We start from the raw sequence: 11,344 nt of genomic DNA on the forward strand, positions 1-11,344 counted from the left end.
AATTCAAATACAATATGAGTTAATTCAATAATCCAAATGTCATGGAAAAATGTGCAACATCTCTGGTTACTGTTTCCAGTATTTTCCAAAAATGGTGAACATTTTTGAAGGCCATTTGGGTTCATTGAAAAATATTTTTAGTTGAACCTATTTGAATTGCTCTGGTGCTAGGGTTTGAACAATCCCCATTTCAGGTTTAAATGAAATTTATACATGATGCAGCAACCAAGCTAGTCCAAGTGCATGGCAAGGCTAGGGGCGTGACACCATTAGCCTTAGACGCACAGTTCGGGACCCCCTACCCGAGATCCGCCGGTTTTGACGCTCAGATTGGTGCTTTCATTGATAGTTCCTCGGTGTCGTCGTTGTAAGGATCGATGGCTCCCTCAACCTTCAACAACACAGTCCAGGGCGAGACTTTTCTCCCCGGACAGATCTTCGTGTTCGGTGGCTTCGCACTGCGAGCCAACTCGCTTGGCCATCTGGAACAGATCGACAGCTATGCCCCTGGCCATCAGGTCAAGTTCGGCAACTTGAATTACACGGCCGATATTCGCGGAGACTTGATCTTCGACGGATTCGGGCCCATATCAGGAGCGCCGAACAGTCACAACGAGCACGACTTAAATCTGTTGTCGGACAATGTTCGGGATATCGCCTCTGCAGCTGCTCCGGACCTAAATCCGGGGCAGATCGCGTCGTCTGAGGACGGGTGGATGGACCCCGCCATGGAGGCCGCATACTCTTTGGTAGTAGAGCCGAACACAGACTCCGCCATTAAGGAAATCTGCGTCACCGGACCCCCGGACCTGTGTCCGGATGCGGGTTCTGAACCGCGCGCGCCCGGGCCCATCGAGTTTGATTGGGCTCCAGTAATGGAGTTCACCGCCGCGGATATCTTTCAACACTCCTCCTTTGGTGAAGTGCTAAATTCATTAAGGTCTCTCTCTCTCTTTCAGGAGATTCCTGGCCGAACTATGTCCGGCTTGAGTGGGAAGCAGGCGATGAAGAAATTCGTTACCCACCCACCACCCACTTAATAGCCACTGTCGATGATCTGACCGACGTTCTTAACTTCGACTCCGAAGACATTAACGGTATAGACGATGATGCAGGAGAAGAACAGGAATCACTGCCCACAGGGCGCTGGACAGCCACCTCTTTGTATGATATATATATGGTGGACACCCCCAAAGATAACAATGGCGATGAGGCAACAAAAGATAACCCCTTAGGGAAGAAACCAAAGCATGGGCATCATCGGCGCCGCTCTAAGCCCCGCCATAGCAATACCGGCACATGAGAAGAAAATAACCCAGATGGTGCCGAAGAGGAATACAATCCTGATCAGCCTACCTTTGAACAGGCCGAACAGGACCACGGGCAGGTCAACCACGAGGAACAGGCGATGGATGGATACATGGAGGATGAAAACTATATGCCTCCCTCCGAAGACGAGGTGAGCCTCGGCGACGATGAATTCGACGTACCCGAAGATCCAATAGAGCAGGAGCACTTTAAGCGTCGGCTTATAGCCACTGCAAGAAGCCTGAAAAAGAAGCAGTAGCAGCTCCAAGCTGATCAAGATCTGCTCGCAGACAGATGGACCGAGGTCCTGGCTGTCGAGGAATACGGACTCGGGCCCCCCACCAAGGGTTACCCAAAGCACAAGTTGCTACCTCAGCTAGAGGAAGAGGCCGTAGAGCCTACACTACCAGCAAAAGACGAGGCTGACCGGCCACCTCGTGGCCGGGATAAAATGGCGTATCAGACCGAACAGCAGACTGCACCCCCACGCCAGTTCACTATGGCCCGGGGCAATACGCAGGACCTGCGAGACATATTGGAAAACAACGCAGGACAACCAAGATCGATCTACGGATCACGGGGGAGCGCCACAGCACATGACGATGACCGTCATGCCGGAGTCTATCCAGGCCGAACATAACTGACCAGACTTAGTCGGACTGCATCGTGACATAGCCCGGCACAGTGGCGCCGCACACCCCCTCTGCTTCACTGATGAAGTAATGGATCATGAATTCCGAGAAGGGTTTAAACCCGTCAACATCTAGTCATACGATGGCACAACAGATCCTGCGTTATGGATTGAAGATTTCCTTCTCCACATTCACATGGCTCGCGGTGATGATCTACATGCCATCAAGTATCTCCCCCTTAAGCTTAAAGGGCCAGCCAGACATTGGCTGAATAGCCTGCTGGCGAACTCCATCGGCAGTTGGGAAAATATTGAGGACGCATTCCTCGACAACTTTCAAGGCACTTACGTGCGACCACCGGATGCTGATGACTTATGTCACATTACCCAACAGCCCGGAGAGTCAGCCAGAAAATTCTGGACTCAGTTCCTAACTAAAAAGAACCAAATTATCGACTGTCCAGACGCCAAGGCCCTGGCGGCCTTTAAGCATAATATTCGCGATGAGTGGCTCGCCCGACACCTCGGCCAAGAAAAACCGAAGTCCATGGCGGCCCTCACGACACTCATGACCTGCTTTTGCACGGGCGAGGACAGCTGGCTGGCTCGCAGTAGCACCATGCCAAGAAACTCCGGCACTTCAGATGTCCGCGACAGTAACGGAAAGCCACGGCGCAATAGACATAAGCATCGGAATAATGGTGAGAACGCCGAAGATACGGCAGTCAATGCCGGATTCAGCAACTCCAAATCCGGTCAGCAGAAAAAGTTGTTTAAAAGAAACAATCTGGGATCGTCCAGTCTGGACTGCATACTCGACCGCTCATGCCAGATTCACGGTACCCCCGACAAACCAGCCAATCAAACTAACAGAGATTACTGGGTGTTCAAACAGGCCGGCAAGTTGAATGCTAGAAACAAGGACAAGGGGACGCACAACGATGATGATGAGGAGCCCCGGCGTCCGAACACTGGGGGACAGAAGAAATTTCCCCCTTAGGTGAAAACGGTAAACATGATCTATGCCACCCACATTCCCAAACGGGAACGAAAGCGTGCACTTAGGGACGTCTATGCGATGGAGCCAGTCGCCCCAAAGTTCAACCCATGGTCATCCTGTCCGATCACCTTCGATCGTAGGGACCATCCTACCAGCATCCGTCACGGCGGCTCAGCCGCACTGGTCCTTGACCCAGTCATCGACGGATTCCATCTCAAGCGAGTCTTTATGGACGGTGGCAGTAGCCTGAACCGGCTTTATCAGGACACAATGCGCAAAATGGGCATCGATCCCTCACGGATCAAACCCATGAAAACCACCTTTAAAGGTGTAATTCCAGGGGTAGAGGCCCGCTGTACGGGCTCAATAACACTGGAAGTGGTCTTCAGATCTCCGGATAACTTCCGAAGCGAGGAATTAATCTTTGATATCGTTCCTTTCCATAGTGGCTATCATGCACTACTTGGACGAACCGCGTTTGCTCGATTCAATGCGGTACCTCACTATGCATACCTTAAGCTCAAGATGCCAGGACCTCGTGGGGTTATAACAGTCAATGGAAACACAGACCGCTCCCTCCGTATGGAATAGCACACTGCGGCCCTTGCGGCAGAAGTACAAAGCAGCCTTCTTTGACAGACAGCCCATTCGGCAATGACAACCCCGAACACCGTCAAGCGAGTCTGGAACACCCTGCAACAGGATCGTTAGGCACGCCAAGAGCTCGATTAGCAATCCGGCCTCCGCCCCAGCCCCATCCAGGCGGCATTTGTGCCACGCGTACACAACCACGCACTCAAAATACCATGGGCATAGGTGGTGGCGAGTCGACGATGCAGCCTACAGTGTGGCTCAACCGCCACGAGGCCCGCATACCCTTCTTCTTTCTTTCTTTCAGGACCCTACTTTCGGGTAGCCCCTTCAGAGAACCGGATAATCGGACTCATCATAGGAGGGAACACCAAGGAGGCAAGAGGCTTTGCACACAACGGAATACCCACGTGGTCTCTGTCAATGATCATTATACCTTTTTTACATACCCACATGCAGCCTGCCCTTGGATAGGACATGTCAAATAGTCCTATTTGTTTCTGCTTAACGCATTAATTGTACACATACACCTTGCCATATTATACAAATAACATTGGGAAATAGTATACAGCGTCAGCTTCTTATTACTATCTTCATATTTTCCCTTGAATATTTATTTAATATTGCATCCGTACACTTTGGTACGATCAGTTTGCCAGGGGCTTTTTATTGAGCCCCATAACATGGCAAGAAAAGTCCGAACACTTTCGACAGTGCGGCACCCCGAACTTATAGCATTATATGCATCAGTTTCGAATCATGTCTTGGGTTAATAGTTGGGTTAGCTTGGCTCCCTTGTTTTGGTACCTTACGTTCCGTTATATCGGCTAAGGTAGCAAAGGGAGAACTACTACGATTGTGCCCGGTTCTTCCGGACGAGCACCTCAGTAGAGAAAGCCGAAAACTGACTGTCATGATGCGGCGAGAGCTGGTCGCTGTTCGAGAGGTACTAAATCCTTAAAGATTTTTTCCGCTTAAGGCGAGGAACCGGCCTTGTTCGATTTAGGCGTGTATAGCGCCCAAGTTCGGCCTTCCGAATACTAGGGGCTTCACCAAAATTTAAAAATATAGACTTCTATGGCCAAGTGAGAGTTATAAAGCCGCATAGTCCGATTGCCTTGTTCCCTGCGCCAAACACCTCCTTAAAGGACCAAAAACTTGGATAAAGTGTGTTTGGGTTTTCCACGAACACCCCAGTACTAGCTACACGGGGGCCGAAGCCGACGACTGGCCTACTCTCAGAATTTTATAAACGGTCGCACATAAGGTAATATTTTAAATCAACAAAGCGTTATATAGCGCAAAAAAACTCGTTCTCATATTACAAATACGACATGAGTCCATTCACTCAAAGATTAAGTTCTTGGTGCATTCATCGGCCACAAGGCGAGCGCCTTTCATAACGCCATCATAATATTTCTCGGGCTAGCGATGCTCCTTACCCTCCGGGGGTCCATCCTTCACCAGCTTCTCAGCATCCAGTTTGTCCCAATGCATCTTCGCGCGGGAAAAGGCCCGGCGGGCACCCTCAATGCAGACGGACTGCTTGATAACTTCAAGCCGCGGACAGGCACTTACCATCCGCTTTATAAGGACGAAGTAGCTGTCGGGCAGGGGCTCACCAGGCCACATCCGGACTATGAGGTCCTTCATGGCCAGTTCGGCCGCCCTGTGGAGTTCGACGAATTGCTTCAGTTGGTCACACAGGGAAATTGGGTGTTCGGCTCCAGTATTCTGGGACCAGAACAGCTTCTCCATTGAGCTCCCCTCTTCGGCACGGTAGAACTCCGCGACATCCGATATGCTGTGTGGCAGATCTGCGAATGCCCCTGGAGAGCTCCGAATGCGGGTGAGTAAAAGAAATGTCTCCTCCACATGCTTGCTTTGCATAATGAATGCCTTACCCGCCGCTATCTTCTTGGCCACCTGGATTTCCTGGAGGGCCTTTTGGGCTTCAGCCTTGGCATCTTTCGCGCTCTCAAGGTCTTTGGCAAGCTTGAACGCTTGCGTCTTGAAGTCATGCTCCAAGGACTCGAACTTCTTGCCGAACTCCTGGAGCTCTTGCTGTACCTCCCCCACCCGAGCATCTTGCTTTTCACGCTCGGTGTGCTCTGTGGCCACCTTGGCTTCGGCTTCGGACAACGCTTTCTTCAGGGCCGCCACTTCGGTCGCCGCCCCTATTAAAAATCATGATGCTTTTTGTTAGAATCATCAGTTTTTCTCCTCTACATGACACACGGACGGGGTATCATTTACCTTTGTTCTCCTCAAGCTACCTCTTCACGAGGACGAGCTCTTCTTCGGCCTGCCCCAGGTCCTGCTTGAGTCCGGCGACCTCAGATGTGCACGCAGCGGGTGTCAGCAGCAACGCCTGCTTATTAACATAGACACGTATTGTCAGACTCCTGCGGATTAAAAATTGCCCCTTCGTTTGGCTTTTCTTTCCGAACACCAAACAGAGTATCAGGGGCTACTGTCTATCGGGTGATATTTTCTCTCACTTTTCATTACTTACCTCAAAGCCTGTTAGGAGGCTGGTGCAGGCTTCGGTCAATCCTCTTTTGGTGGATCGGACCTTCTCAATCACCGTACTCATGAGAGTACGGTGCTCTTCGTCAATGGAAGCGATGCAAAGCACTTCCAGCAAATTATCCGATGCCTCCGGCTGGGCGGACGTCATCGGCACGGCCGGCTCACCCTCCTTAGCGAGGGGCTGCCCACTTGAATCCGGAACCTGTGAAGGCTTCGGTATAGTAACCGGCGCGGAGCCAGACTTGCTGTGGCTCCCTTCCGCATAATCCATAGGGATCTTACCCCCCATGTGCCCGACGTCTGGGATTTTGCCTTGGGGCGTCTCCAGAACCGTCGCCCCCTGCTTTGGTATCCTTCTGGACAACACCTCGGTGTCATCCGTAGGTTGTGGGGAGGTGGCCGTCAGGAGTGAATCCATCTCCAACTCACTCAAGGACCCATCCAAAGAGGATACCCCGAGATTAGACCCAGCCGGACTGCATACACGTGTTCGGTGTTATTACAAACTATGAAGTTAAAGTCGCACGAAAGGTATTACAGAGTGCGGATACTTACGACCTCGCCCGGGGCTTGCCCCTGGGTAGCCACTCCTCCTCGCTGTAGGCGGCCGTGGTGGAGTGATCTGGAAGGGATGCATTTCCCTTCTTCGGCATCCTAGCCTCCCCCTGTGGGGTGGCTTTCCTTTTCTTCTCCTCCCCAGTGCGGGGAGGGGGCATTTCTTCGTGTTTGCCCCCGTCTCCATGGGAGGAATCTGCCTTGCCGTCCTCGGACGACGAGTCTATTACGGCCTTGCGCCGGAGACCCTTCCTGGTCCCCACGGCCGCTTTCTTGGACCCTTCGGCCTCCCCGGACGGGGCGTCCTTCTTCCTCTTCTTCTCCTCCCCTTCGTGGGAGGAGTGCGCCTCATCGTCTTCGGGCAAGGCATCCGGTGCAACATCGCGCCGGAGACCCTTCCTGGTCCCCGTGGCCTTCTTTTTGGCCTTCTTCTTCGGCACCTTGTAAGGCGCCGGAGCCAGCATCTCCGTCAGGAGTGCGGTCGCTGGATCTTCGGGTAGCAGAGCCGGACAGTCGATCCGCTCCGCCGTCTCCATGTAATCCTGTTTTGTCAGTATAATGACTTAAAGTCCTCCCACGAACATGTTGGGAAAGATACATCTTGTGATACTCAGAGGACTTACCGGATTGGCAAGGCGCTTTGTGCTGAGTCCGCGGTCCTCGGAAGTGGGAGGAGGAACTTCGCCGGTCTTGAACAGCACCTTCCAGACGTCCTTATGCGTCGTGTCGAAGAGCTCATGCAGCATCTGGTGTTCGGCTGGATCGAACTCCCACATATTGAATGCACGTCTTTGACAGGATCCGGCGGACGAGCGTGACCTGGACTGCATTGACAAGCTTGATCTTCTTATCCCTCATACTTTTGATGCAGGTCTCGAGTCCGGTTAGCTCCACAGGTTCGCCCGAGGCCAGGCCCTTCTTTTCCCAAGAGGTGAGCCGCATGGGGATTCCAGATTGGAATTTGGGGGCCGCCACCCAATTGGTGTCACGCGGCTCGGTGATGTAGAACCACCCTGATTGCCACCCTTTCACGGTCTCCACAAAGGAGCCGTCAAGCCATGTAACGTTGGGCATTCTGTCCACCATGGCGCCTCCGCACTCCGCCTGCTAGCCACTAACGATCTTCGGCTTCATGCAGAATATTTTCAACCACATGCCGAAGTGGGGCCTGATGCGGAGGAAGGCCTCGCACACGACGATGAACGCCGAGGTGTTGAGGACGAAATTTGGGGCTAGATCATGGAAATCTAGCCCATAGTAATACATGAGCCCGCGGACGAATAGGTGGAGTGGAAATCCTAGTCCGTGGATGAAATGAGGGAGGAATACTACTCTCTCCCGAGACTTTGGGGTGGGGGTGATATGTCCCTCTGCCAGAAGCCTGTGCGCAATGTTTTCGGCCAGGTATCCGGCCGCCCGAAGCTTGGTGATATCCTCCTTTGTGACGGAGGAGGCCATCCACTTGCCTCCCGCTCCGGACATGCTATGAATGGTCCTACGGAGAAGGTGAGAACTTGGGCGTTGGGGCTCGAGAGTGCAAGAGCGGATGAGCAAAGGAGGAAGAAGGCGTGGGTGAAAACGGGAGATCCTTATCCCTTTGTAAACGCGGTGAAAAAATGTGCGCCTCCCCACTTGCCCGTCGAAATTATCATTTTCCAAGCGCCACGATTGATGGCTCGGTTGGGTTACCCATACCCATATTGATGAGGATCCCGCGATAAGGGGAACACGATCTCTGCTTCGACAAGACGTGACAAAGAAACTGCCTCGCAATGTGTGCGGTAGCCAGTTGTAAAAAATGGTTCCAATAATGGCCGGGCCATGGCATGATGTCACGCAATGAGGAATTGTTAGCGGATTAGATTTGTGAAATATTTATCTCTCTACGGTGGTATGTGAAATTTGTCTTGCAGAGCCGGACACGACCCTTGTGTTCGGAAGTTATCTTGAAGTATTCGGAGATGGAACCCGCCTTGCAATGCCGAAGACAATCTACGGGCCGGACTCATCGTCATTGAAGCCTGGTTCAGGGGCTGCTGAGGGAGTCCTGGATAAGGGGGTATCCGGACAGCCGGACTATATACTTTGGCCGGACTGTTGGACTATGAAGATACAAGATTCAAGACTTCGTACCGTGTCCGGATGGGACTCTCCTTTGCGTGGAAGGCAAGCTTGGCGATTCGGATGATAGATCTCCTTCTCTGTAACCGACTATGTGTAACCCTAGCCCCCTCCGGTGTCTATATAAACCGGAGGGTTTAGTCCGTAGGACAACAACAATCATACCATAGGCTAGCTTCTAGGGTTTAGCCTCTACGATCTCGTGGTAGATCAACTCTTGTAATACTCATATCATCAAGATCAATCAAGCAGGAAGTAGGATATTACCTCCATCGAGAGGGCCCGAACCTGGGTAAAACATCGTGTCCCCTGCCTCTTGTTACCATTAGCCTTAGACGCACAGTTCGGGACCCCCTACCCGAGATCTGCCAGTTTTGACACCGACAACGGGTGCAAGCCAGTTTTGCACACGCAGAATACTCGGGTTAAACTTGACGAGCCTAGCATATTTAGATATGGCCTCGGAACACTGAGACCGAAAGGTCGAACGTGAATCATATAGTAGATATGATCAACATAGTGATGTTCACCATTGAAAACTACTCCATCTCACATGATGATCGGACATGGTTTAGTTGATTTGGATCACGTGATCACTTAGATGATTAGAGGTATGTCTATCTATGTGGGAGTTCTTAAGTAATATGATTAATTGAACTTTAATTTATCATGAACTTAGTACATGATAGTATTTTGCATGTCTATGTTGTTGTAGATCAATGGCCCATGCTACTGTTCCTTTGAATTTTAATGCGTTCCTAGAGAAAGCTAAGTTGAAGATGATTGCAGCAACTACACAGACCGGGTCCGTAACTTGAGGATTATCCTCATTGCTGCACAGGAGAATTACGTCGTGGAAGCACCGTTAGGTGTACCACCCGCACCCGCAACTGTAGACATTGTGAATGCCTGGCAGACGCCTGTTGATGACTACTTGATAGTCCAGTGTGCCATGCTTTACGGCTTAGAACCGTGACTTCAATGATGTTTTGAACGTCATGGAGCATATGAGATGTTCCAGGAGTTGAGGTTAATATTTCAAGCAAATGCCCCGATTGAGAGATATGAAGTCTCCAATAAGTTCTACAGCTATAAAATGGAGGAGAATAGTTCTGTCAGTGAATACATACTCAGAATGTCTAGGTACCACAACCACTTGACTCAACTGGGAGTTAATCTTCCTGATGATAGTGTCATTGACAGAGTTCTTCAATCACTGCCACCAAGCTACAAAAGCTTCATGATGAACTATAATATGCATGGGATGAATAAGACTATTCCCGAGCTTTTCACGATGCTAAAAGACGTAGAGGTAGAAATCAAAAAGGATCATCAAGTGTTGATGGTCAATAAGACCACTAGTTTCAAGAAAAATGGCAAAGGGAAGAAAGGGAACTTCAAGAAGAATGGCAAAAAGGTTGCTTCTCAAGAGAAGAAACTCGAGTATGGACCTAAGCCTGAAATCGAGTGCTTCTACTGCAAAGGGACTAGTCACTGGAAGCAGAACTGCCCCAAGTATTTGGCGGATAAGAAGGATGGCAAAGTGAAAGGTATATTTGATATACATGCTATTGATGTGTATTTAACTAATGCTCGCAGTAGTGCCTAGGTATTTGATACTGGTTATGTTTCTCATATTTGCAACTCGAAACAGGGGCTACGGATTAAGCGAAGATTGGCTAAGGACGACGTGATGATGCGCGTGGGAAATGGTTCCAAAGTCGATGTGATCGCGGTCGGCATGCTACCTCTACATCTACCATCGGGATTAGTTTTAGACCTAAATAATTGTTTGGTGCCAGCGTTGAGCATGAACATTATATCTGGATCTTGTTTAATCTGAGACGATTATTCATTTAAATCAGAGAATAATGGTTGTTCTATTTATATGAGTAATATCTTTTATGGTCATGCACCCCTGCTGAGTGGTCTATTTTTGTTGAATATCGATAGTAGTGATACATATATTCATAGTGTCGAAGCCAAAATATTGAAGTTTAATAATGATAGTGCAACTTATTTGTGGCACTGTCGTTTGGGTCATATCAGTGTAAAGCGCATGAAGAAATTCCATGTTGATGGACTTTTGGAATCACTTGATTATGAATCACTTAGTGCTTGCGAACCGTGCCTTATGGGCAAGATGACTAAAACTCCATTCTCCGGAACAATGGAACGAGCTACTGACTTGTTGGAAATAATACATACTGATGTATGTGGTCCAATGAGTATTGAGGCTCGTGGTGGGTATCGTTATTTTCTTACCTTCACAAATGATTTGAGCAGATATGGTTATATCTACTTAATGAAGCATAAGTCTGAAACATTTGAAAAGTTCAAAGAACTTCAGAGTGAAGTGGAAAATCATCGTAACAAGAAAATAAAGTTTCTACGATCTGATCATGGAGGAGAATATTTGGGTTACGAGTTTGGTCTTCATTTGAAACAACATGGGATAGTTTCACAACTAACGCCACCTGGAACACCACAGCGAAATGGTGTGTCCAAACGTCATAACCATACTTTATTAGATATGGTGCAATCTATGATGTCTCTTACTGATTTATGGCTATCGTTTTAGGGTTATGCTTTAGAGAAGGCTGCAT

Source organism: Triticum dicoccoides, chromosome 5B (genome assembly GCF_002162155.2).
Source record: "Triticum dicoccoides isolate Atlit2015 ecotype Zavitan chromosome 5B, WEW_v2.0, whole genome shotgun sequence".
NCBI classification, from domain to species: Eukaryota; Viridiplantae; Streptophyta; class Magnoliopsida; order Poales; family Poaceae; genus Triticum; species Triticum dicoccoides.